This window comes from Chenopodium quinoa, unplaced genomic scaffold (assembly GCF_001683475.1).
Source record: "Chenopodium quinoa cultivar QQ74 unplaced genomic scaffold, ASM168347v1, whole genome shotgun sequence".
In the NCBI taxonomy this organism is placed as follows: Eukaryota; Viridiplantae; Streptophyta; class Magnoliopsida; order Caryophyllales; family Amaranthaceae; genus Chenopodium; species Chenopodium quinoa.
Window position 1 is genome coordinate 10,200,694 of NW_018744239.1, and position 11,666 is coordinate 10,212,359.

The window sequence follows — 11,666 nt, forward strand, 5'->3', positions numbered from 1 at the left end:
ATTTATCATATAGCCATTTCTTAATCTTTTTATTCAACATCGAATTGAAAACATGATACGGAGTGCTATGATAGAGGATTAGATGTGCACATATTATTGTGATTAAAATTGTTATAAAATTAAACAATGAATAATCAACTAATATACACTAAAAGATTTCGCTTTTATTTACTAAGATAACTAATAGTTTAAATTATGTGAGATTTAATATTTGAACTATTTAAACCGTGCAATTGCACAGGTATTATACTAGTAAGACCCCCCAAAACCTTAACAGGACAATTTTCGGCACGCAATCGAGCAAAAATAGGATTGGGTGACAATTAACAAGTTAGTAGCACTTTTGGGCTGCAATTTGCAAAAAAAAAAATTATAATGGTTGCAATTTGCAAAATACACACTTTAAATGGCTGTAATTTGCAAATATTTCAAAAAGGAGTAGGAATTTCATTTATGGCATGATAGTAAATAAGTTGTTTATGATTTTAAAAGGGAGTTTATAGACTCCAAAACCCCAAGTTTTTCCACACAAGTTTTCATTTGCTTAGATTTCACAAAACCCTGAATTTATTTTCCTCTCTTTTTCTCTCTCTTATTTTCACTCCCTTTCCCATGGTCTTTTTCTCTCCTCACCACACTCCACCGTCGCCGGACCACCACCACCGAATGCCGCCAGCAGCAGCCGCTTCCCTCCTCTCGACTCTCTCTTCTTTTCGGTGTTAGTAACAAAAGAAGAAAAAAAACTTCTTCTCTCCTTTTTAATTTATTTAAATCTTTAATTTTTAGATTGAAAGCATGATTTAAGTTGTTTATTGATGTTGTTTATGAATAAAGATAGTTGGATTTAATTAGTTTATTTTTTAGATTTTAATTGAAGGTAAAACGCCTAATTTATAAACCCTAGAATTTGGAAGATATGTAATTATGATAAGGGTTTGGTTCTAAATTATTTTCCTTGTTAAATTGATGATTTAATCCCTAATTAATGCTGGAAATTAATTATACACACTACTCTTTAATTATTATGTTAGGGTTTGATTACCCATATATAAAAGGGAAAATACTATTTAATAATTTAAATATAATTTTCTGGTTTATTTGTGATGTTTATTTATTAAAAAGTGTGATGGAATTTTATTAAAATCATTGAAATTGAATTATCTTGAAAGAGTTTTAAGTACCCACTAAAAAGAAGGATTTAAGGCTTTTAACAAAAATTTAGGTTGTTTAGTAAGGTTTAAAATGTTTACAAGTAGCTCAAAATTTGTATAAGTAGTGGATTATTAATTTTGGTTATGTATTTTTATGTGTAGGAAGTTTTGAGTTAAGCGAATTCTAGTGAGTGTGGCCAAGTTAAGGCAATATTCGAGGTACATATACGCGTAGAACAACTTGTTTATGCGTAGTATCATAATATGAGTTTTCTTATGTATCAAGAGTATTGGATTAGTAGCATGTTTGGTTGATTTGATGCTTGAAATTGTTGTTAGATGTTCCATGAATTTATATGAAAGCATGTGAATATGTTGTTGGAATCTTGATACAAGTTGGAATACGTATGAATCATGTTAGTATCATTTATTTTCGAGTATCAAGGAAGCATAAAATTATTAAGCAAGACTTATGTATATTTAAAGGAGCTAAAATTATAATTATTGAGCATGATTCATGATTTTATTTCTCACCCATCTTGTAATAATGTTGATCAAGCATTAGTTATTTATTTACTCACTCCCGTAAGTTGAGATCGAGTCAAGGATGGTTTAATAGTGCATCTTATGCACCAAGGTATTAATAGTGCAATTTTATGCACAAAACTAGGCAAGGAAGATTAATTAAAATAAATTTTGCGTGCTCACTAATTAATTTAAGAATTAATTTAAAATATGTGCTCATGTTGTTGTATTGATTTCTTGATTGATTTGTTGGAGTCACCACGTGTTAAATGTGTAAATCACGTAAAGTGTAAGAAGATACGCACCAAATCTCTTGGAGCGTATATATTTTGAGTATGAACATATGGAGGAGTTATGAGTTTTTATATTTAACCATAGCTTCTACAGGGGTATAGGAAGTTGTACTTTCTTTTATTATTATTATTATTATTATTATTATTATTATTATTATTATTATTATTATTATTATTATTATTATTATTATTATTATTTATAGCTAGAATTCCATCATAGAAGTTGTTTAAGAGACTTTTGGGATAATCTGAAGGGGGGTTATGGATTCCCTCGGGTGATAGATCCGGTATGCTACACTCGTATGGCTTGAACACCTGCAAAATAACAAATCTCTGGTTTACCGGAGATCCGCCTCCGACGATCAAGTTAGTGACCGGCAACGGAATTCTAGAGAAAGAAAGTAAAGAGAAGTGAGAGCATATTTTGGGAAGAGTGCCTTTGGTAAAATGTTACCCATCATAGAATTATGGGATATTTATAAGGATGTGGGAGATCATGCTCCTAGGGTTTCATAACCTAGGAAGATCGGCTGCCCTATACGTGGTTGACACGTGTCTTAGGGTTTATGCAAGGTATTCCTCCTTTAATGGGCTTTGAGCCCTTCATTATCTGATATCTCTCTTTAGGCCACATGTCATGCTCATATTGGCCTTTTTTTAGTTGAGTAGGATGCCACGTGTCGGCTTATAATTGGGCCACTTATCAGCCTCTCATTTGTCTATAAAGAGGGATAAATACCCCAAAACATAAGCCCCCCGAGAGGGGTAATTTCTCTTCTCAAGTGGGATTATACCTCTCAAAAATGACTTTATACCTTCTTAGGATTCGACATCATGTCTAGTTCAATTAAAAAAGGTTTGATTAACTTGGAAAATTTTTGTACCTTGGCCGGTATGATATTTTCTAAACTAATCAATCATAATAATGATTGCCCTTGAACTAAACAGATGTCGAACCTTATACTTCTAAGCCCCACTTTGATTGTCTTGTGACTAATAATGGGTTACTTAAAATATCTTTTTACAAGGTTTGGTTGGCTATTAAGCTTTTTCAATTCCACTTTTTCATTTGAGGTTTGCCCTTTTTAGTCTATCCCTGTAAGGATTATCTTTGGACCTAGGCTTGTTTAAAGATTTTGCCATTTAGACAAATATCGTGGCCTTTTTAGGCTCTATCTCAATTCTTTCTTTAATGGTTGATTAGGCTTAGATGCTTCTTTTACATTTGTTTGGCATTTGGTCTAATCCAAAATAGAGATTTGATTAACTTAGACTACGAAAATGCCAAGAAACAATTAACACTTTCCGGGGGGCTTCACCTTGTGTCTATGCCAAATCAGATGTAGCATTTGTCGAGATTCTTAGTCTCGTTTCTATGCCACTTGGGATAAATTTTCTTTTCTATTTTAGCCGTTTACACAAACCTTTGAGAGGTCAATTGAATCTATCTTCTTGGCCATCTCAATAACTTCAAGTTAATGATAAAATGAGTTTTATCCTATGCCCTTATCACTTATGACTCAATCGGGCTTGGACTTAGTTGGGGAAAAAATGACCATTTGTCATTTCTTTCCCTTGCCTTTAGAATTATATTTGGCACAAAAGACGATTGGAATTCGTGCAATTTGGAGGACCATTGCAATTTCCATTTGACATTTCTGCCGCCTAGAATCTTTGTACTTTGGGTGTTTGAGCTATACGATGTGATTTGCGGAGTAAATCTTCTCGGGATTTTACTCAGCGTTTTATCATTGTGTTAGATATTATACTCGGCAATGTTGCCGTATTTATCTTTCATCTTGGCTCACTCCTTTCATAGAAGCTCGACATATGTGTCATTTTGCCCTTTTTAAGACAGGTCTTACTCGGACTCGGAAGGGTGTTGTATGAACAGCTCAACCTCATCTAAAGTTTTTTGAACTTGTTCGGATGAAGTCAATATACGCTTGGATCATATAAAGATCTGTATATCACCTTATTAAGGGAGGCTTATCCGAAGGTATTTTATTAATACATTTTATATTTATTTGGTCGTAGCCTTATACTAAGGGACATTTGTCCTACATTTCATGAAGTGGCTATTGATCAATAAGGAATGTATGGATCTTAGTTTTTTCATATTTCCCCACTTATAGGGTGGCTCATTTTTCAAGACTCGAATAAAATATGACGGCTAGCATTTGGTTTAGTAATCTGGTCGTTCAATTACTAGAAGAAGTTGCCCTATCTCATCTTTGATAGGTTTTCTTCTATCTTCGATTAACATTAATCAACTTAATTGCAACGATAGCCGACCTTAAAGCTATCTTGCGAGCAATGAATGCTTGGGTAGATGGTCGAAAACTTAATAGGCATCTTGAAATCATGGAGGGCCTACTCGGCCTAATTGTAATTGTTGCATTAAGCTTTCGAAATTTGTTGTCGCTTGCGGTCTCTAGTAATAAGTTGAGGCATAATGGTCCTCGTCCACTTGGCTTTTCACAAGTGCCGCTTATTTTCCAAAAGGAATGTTGCTTTCCCATTAGCTGGTTGGCACTTTGACTCTTCCGACTTTTCATAGATGAATGTGCCTTTTGGCTCATGCATCGGCTAGTTTGATCACTTCTTTATTGTACACCAAGCTTTGCTATCTTTTGAGTACTACCCCCTATCCGTTAGGACTTTACGCTTGCTTGGCCTTATGACCATTTGATTGTTTTCGGACAAGCCTGATCTTGGTGCTTGGTTTCACCTTGTTGCTGAACGACTCTCAAAGTTAGCTGACTCAATCATGAGTTTAATCTTTATATATTTTAATTCACCGTCATATTACTAATATACGTTTTCTAGTGTTTTTGTAGAGTTGGTATTATTTTCTAGGAAGTTGCAAAATTATGATAATTCCGGATCTTATTAAACCATTACGAAGACATTAAAGTCGGATCAAATTTCATGATGTATATTTATTTTCCCAAGATCGAGTTAAAGGATTTTAATTCGGTGATTAAGGGCTCGATTGATGAAGAAGTCCAAGTTTTCAAACTAGTATCACGGACCAAAAAATAATCAAGTTAAGTCCAAAAGAAGAGATTGGACTCAAGGTTTGAATTAGCCCACTTGTAAATGTAAAGATCCAAACTCGTGGAGCTGCTAGGCGTGTGGATTAGCGAGCCCGATTGTGCTACTCAATGGGACGATCAGGCGAGTGTGATGTAAGGTCGTTCTTTAAGTCGGTGGACTTGTTTTTATTAGCTGTTTTCCGAGTCCGAATCCAAGGGTTCTGACTAGGGCAGGTAGGGTCTAGCTGGAAACCTGCGCAAGGTAACATACGTGACTGCCCTGGGGGTAACTCGAGGAACCCCCCTCCGATGCTTAAGTTAGAATACGTTTAGAGAGAGAAAGCGTTCTTAGAGAGATAGAGATAGTGTAGTAACTTATATGTCTAACCCCTTTTCGTTGTACTTTATCCTTATTTATAGGTGTACGATCTCCTTTGTGGAGAGTCTTACTTGGTCAGCCTGCGGGCTGACTCTATCGGGCTGGTGAGCCCCTCTGAGTGTCCTTCCAGCGGTGAGAGCGCACCTCGTGAGTCAGACTGAGAGCCTGGTGATAGCTCAGCGGGAGCTATCTCACACAACTAGTCCCTCAAGAGGTGGTATGAGGTCACTCATGCCGACTCTTGTCTATGCAATGCGGCCTCTCTTGATGAACTCAACTGGGAGGGTAATAGCTTAGCAGGAGCTATTTCCTACAGCTAGCCCTTCAAGAGGTGATATGAGGTTCCTCATGCCAGCTATTCTGAGCGTGTGACCTTATCGGTAATTGCTCAACGGATCATCCAGCTGAGTCACCCTGTATACCTCTAGCCCCTCAAGTCTTAGAATTGACTATGAGGTTTTGAGACATGGGAGGTCATGCTACGAGGTGATGAAGACAGATTTATTCTGTCACTTGCTAATGATGGCTTTTCCTTGTCTGTGAAGTACATGTCCTCCATGTGTCAGAGGATGTTTGATTATTCCTGCTGATACTAGATGGAGAGTGAGCTCGTTAGGAGGAATTTTGATTACTCTCGCTAAAGTCTGAGAAATGACGAGCTTGAGGAAGGAATATAGATTACTCCCGCTGAGGTCTAAGAAATGACGAGCTTGCTGGGAGGAATTTCGATTACTCCCGCTGAAGTCTAAGAAATGGCGAGCTTGCAAGGAGGAATTTCAATTACTCCTGCTGAAGTCTGAGAAATGACGAGCTTGTAAGGAGGAATTTCAATTACTCCCGCTAAAGTTTGAGAAATGACGAGCTTGTAGGGAGGAATTTCGATTACTCCCTCTGAAGTCTGAGAAATGAGGTTTTATTTTTTTATTTTTTTTACTTCCCTCTTTCTCATTTCTCACTTTTCATCTTCCTCCCTTCGTTTTTCAAATTTTTCGCTCTCGCCATTTCTTGTAAGTCCTTCACTTCCTTTTTTCCTTTTTGTTTTTGTTTTTGTTCTATTTTTTCTGCTTTGTTCGCTTATTATTTTTTTTTTCACTTTTTGTCCTACATTGGGACTCTTTGCTTTTTTGGTTGTAGTTTGAAGCCCTCGCTTCTTCATTTCTTTCTGGTGTTTCCATTGTTGTTGTGCTCTTTGTTTCTACGGTTTTTCCATAAAGGTACTTTCTTTGTGCCTTTTTTCTTATACTTGTTTGCCCAATTGCTTTTCTTTTGATTTTATCCTTTACAAGATAGAGTCTTTTCTTGGATTAGATTATTCTTGTCCAATTCTTCCTCTTTTGTTGTCGTTTGTGCTTATTTGCCTCTATTTTTGCGATTCGTCTCCCTTTCTCGCTTTGTTCTTTCGCATTTGGTCTTAGGGCTTAACTGAATTTTCTTTTTTGCGCCTAATTTTCTTCGTCTTCTTTAGGGGCTTTTTTGTTGTTTGTAGATTTTATGATGTCTGATGCTACTAACAGTCAAAATATGAGTGCCCCTTCTGTGCGTACTGATTCTGATTCTTCCCCTGAGCTGTCTCGCTCAAGTGAGCGCTTTGCACGAACTTCCTATACTTCTCCTGCCTCTCCCTTCATTCCCTTGCAACTAGTTATGCCGGGTGACACCTTTCTTGGTTGGAGCGGGGTGAGTACTGCTGTGACCCCACCAATTGCATCTGGGTCAGGCATTGCTGTTGGTAGTGCTTTTCGCCCTTTTCGACCTAAAATTCTCCCCGATTTCTTTGATCCTTACTGTCAGCGAGTACTTACTCATGATGGAGTTCCTAACCGTCATCTTATTCATTTGAGAATGTGCGCAATGCACCATAAACGGTTAGCTGATGAGGTTAAGGCCAATCCACCTGATGTGTCCCTTGTTAGCCCTGTTCCCCTTGTTCAACCTTTAAACAGTTTTGCTTGGCTTGATGATATGGATGATGTGAATCGATTTGATCACTATGTAGTGCAGAGTGATCGTTCTCCAACTCCTTCACCGTCTTCTTCTCAGGTTAAAAGTATGAGCAAAGCTTCCGAATCTCCTAGTGAGCGAGCCTTTCATGACTGCCAGCCTATCTATGTGGCTGAGCCTGTGGAGATAAGGAAATCTGATTTCTATCTTGATGAGAGGTGCATTGGCCCTAAGAATTGTACGCTGGATTCCAATTGGCGTAAGGGTGCTGAGAGGTTGGACCTGGTTGTAGTGGGTCAAGAATTCTATGGGTTTGGGCCAGGCTACAGGCTGGTTCTTCCTGCTGAGGGATCCAAACGATCTGCTCCTCCTGCTGGGCATATTGCTGTCTTTGACTCACAGTTGGTTTTGGGATTGCGCTTTCCTCTGGACCAAACTTTGGATAAGGTCTTTCGCGCCTTCAATCTTTGCATTGCCTTGCTGCACCTTGCCTCCTTGCATAACTTAATATGTCTGTTGTAGTTCTTGCCATTCTGGCGTTATCTAGAATTGTTGACCTTGTTCAAGTCTTTGATGAGCCTAAAGCGTACGTCCTCCAGCTCCCATGAGTCTGGCTGGTATTACGTGGCTCTTAAAGAAGGGAGAGTGTTGTCTTATCCCAATCTTGGTCGCTTTAGGGACTGTACTGGCATGTTTTTTTGGGTTTCTATTCCTTCTTCTTTATGTTCATTCGTACTAATATAGCTGGGGTTACTGTTGTTCCTATTGAGGCTGCCTGAGAAGCGCAAGCTCTTGACGTGCTACAAGGGGCGGGTATAGGCGATTCTAAGTATCCTAAGATCTGGATGCCTAACTCACTTTACATTGTAGGCAACGCGCAGCTTTCTGCTATGCACTTGTGCCCTACTCATGAGTTTGGTGTGTTCTCTTTCATTTCGTTTAAATGTTTTCTTTTCTCTTACGTCTTTCTGCCCTTGTCTTTACATTTTTCTATTGCTTGATTGTTATCTCAGGTTATGACAAGTTGGATAGGCAAATTCTCGGCCGGCAGGACAATTGGAAAGATCCTATCACTGCCACCCCTAACAATCCTACTGAGCTCTTTGATACCTTGGAGGTTCATGCTGGTGCCTTAAAGGGTGAAATTAGCCGCAGTACTATGACCATTATAGACCAAGCTGGGTTTGGCAGAGCTGAAGCTGAGCCTTCATCTTCTACTATGGGAAGTCGGCGGGGAACTCGCAATATGCCGAAATAGGTTACTTCGGAACTTGAGGCGTTAGTGGCATAGGGTACTTCATCTTCAATGAAGGATCCTACTGCGGCTTCCGGCCAGGTGGCGCCTTAGTCCTCCCAGGTACACGAATCAAAGATGCAAGCTTCTGATGATCTTAAAAATGACAATTTTGCTGATAGCATTCTCGATTTTCCCCTTTAGGGGAATGTTGAGACTAATGCTGTGGCGGGTGAGAAACCCATAACTTCTGTTGAACATGTTCTAATCTCTACTACTAACATTGGTACTACCATAGCTGCCAAGGAAACCGCTGTTCCCCCGACTAAAACTCCTGATTTTGAGATGCCTGATGAGACTATCATGGTGCTCCCTAATATTACTCCTCGCTCAACTAGGCTTCGAGGCCGCTTGTGAAGTGCTTGGTAGAGGTGGTCATTCCCAGCGTGTGGGGTCGCATAAGCAGGCTCATCCTATTATCGATTTGGAGGATGACCTAGTGATCTCGCCCTCGGTTGGCGATGGACAGCCTGCTGTCAAAAGGGATCGCACCTCTTCTACGTTAGTTCCCCTTGCTTCTCACTCTACCAATACTGGTCTTCTTGGTGAGAATGCTGCCAAGGAAACTGGCACCCATAACTCCAGCGAGCTCAATCATTGTGTTCACCAGTTTTTAAGTGATGCGTTTGAGAATCCTACCTCTTTCAGCGACCTCTATTTCAACTTGTGGCACTTTGCGCCCTACTAGGCCTATAGAGTTTGGGGAGGAGCCTATTGATGCTGCCTTTCGCCCTTTGTTATGCCCTGCTAAGGCTAAGGATGCTCCGTTTTGGCCTCTGATGAACGTTTGGGCTGACGAGTCTTTGTTCGTAGACAACCCGCAACAGGGCAGTTCTTTGGGATACTGCCTTACTCAGGGTATTCGTCTCCCCGCTGACTCCCCCAGTGGCTCAATGAGGCTTCCAGCTGCCACTGCGTGCCATGATCTTTAGAAGGTTTGTTTGTTCTATTCCCAGGATTTTTCTTCTGCCTTGGCTTTTCTTACTTCATTCTTTGCTTGTTTTACTCCTTTGCTTCTTACTTATTGTTTTTTCTGTCTCTCTTTTATTTATTTGTTTATTATTATTTTTTTTGCAGCTTACCAAGTCACTTGGAGACTTAGCCAATGCCTTGCTCACAGTGGAGAAAGAGTATCAGAGTCAGAATGCGACTCTTATTGAGAAGAGCAAGGAGATTCAGTGGGTTAGCTTTGAGACGGGTGCACTAGCTGTTGAGGTGGTTCCTCTGAAGGAGATAGCGGGTGCCCTACAACTTCAGCTAGGAGAACTCCTGCCCCTCAAGACTAAACTGGAAAACTGTGAGAGGGAGATGGGCTTTTCTCGAACCAGGGTGCAATCTTTAGAGGCTGAGATGGCACGTCTGCACGCTGGTTAGAAGGCGAGCTTGAGGCAGCCAGGAGGGAAACACTTAAATCTTTTGTGCTTTCGCAAGCTTTTGCCAAGTTGCTCACTGACCGCCATGATAGGGCTAGGAAGCGGCAGCCCGTTGCGTGAGCAGTCTGTATGGGGGAAGTGTAGAGCATCAGGCTCGTTTTAATGCCTTTTGGGCCAGGGTTAACCTTGCTAGGCAAGCTGATTGCCATAATCTTCCTGTTGACCACCCCTGCGTTGTCAACTACAAAGTTCCTAGCCATGCTGTGCTGGATTTGGAAGTGCCCTTCTGTCTTGACATTGCTGCCGCCATTGGAGTTGAGACTCTATTTGAGGATCAATAAAGGTTTTGGCGATTGTCTCCCCCATCCTCCTTGTTCTTCGAAGTTTCCCTCATCTAGGTTTGTAGTCACAAGGTAGTGTTTGCTTCTGTCTTTGGGGTGTATAGCCGCCAAAGATTGTATTGTCTCTATGTTTGTAATTAACACTCTTCGGTCCTGCTAGATTTGTCCAGCTTAACTGGGTTTGTCTTTTTGACTTTTTGGTGGGTGAGGGTTCAACTTGTTGATGTTTTAACTTTTCGCTGAATGTTTCTCTAACCTAGTGGGTGGAGGTTCAGCTTGATAATGTATGTATTTGATAGCTTTTGTTGTTACCTTGTTTATTGCTTGTTTTCTTGGCTGTCATCCTCCCTGCTGAGGTCTTTTGTTGAGTCATGGTATAGTAGCGCCTAAACCTTAACTCAACATTCCCTCTCTTCTTCCAGGTGAAACCACGTAGGTTGGGTTTCTTGTTACGCTCAATCTTTTTCTCCCTGACTTGGTTGTATGGGACTATATTGGTTTTATCACTCACTTAACTGGGTGAGGACTTTAAGTTTGTGCCACTCATCTTTTGTGACGAGGACTTGCATTCTATGTCACCTACTTAATTTTTGTAGGGACTTGTACGCATGTCACTCAGCTTGTTTGGCTGTGACTGTTTTCTTATGCTCCTCACTTAATTTATGTGAGGGCTTGTGTGCATGTCATTCAGCTTGTTTTGCTATGACTTTTTGCTTATGCTCCTCACTTAATTTATGTGAGGGCTTATGTGCATGTCATTCAGCTTGTTTGGTTGTTACTTTTTGCTTATGCTCCTCACTTTATTTTTTTGAGGGCTTGTGTGCATGTCATTTAGCTTGTTTGGCTGTGACTTTTTGCTTATGTTCCTTGATTAGGGGATTTTGCTCCCACCAATCGGAATGCGCCACGTGGGCCAATCAGGTCCTGCCAAGTGTCCCCCAGTTGGAACTGTCAGGGCTTGCCACGTGGCACGCGCTTATTCGTCCACCTTGGACCTGTTATGTCATGACATGTGGCTGATAACTTGCTATTTGATACGATTTTAGGGTGTTTTGAACCTAGTTTACTTGATATAAATTGCGTTTTGGTTCATTTTTACTCTATTATTATGCAATTCTTGTGTATCCTATGCTTCACGGGTTGTTGGTGTTTTTGTTGAGATTCTAGGTTCAAAAGAACGACCAAATGGAGCCCATGGATACAAAGCCGAGGTTAGAAGCAAGAAGATGGATGAAAGAAGCCAAGGAAAGGAGCATTATAGAAGAAAAGATGAAAAAAGGGGTTTAGATGACCCTGCACGGCTGTGCCAGACCTTGCACGTCCGTGCAGGA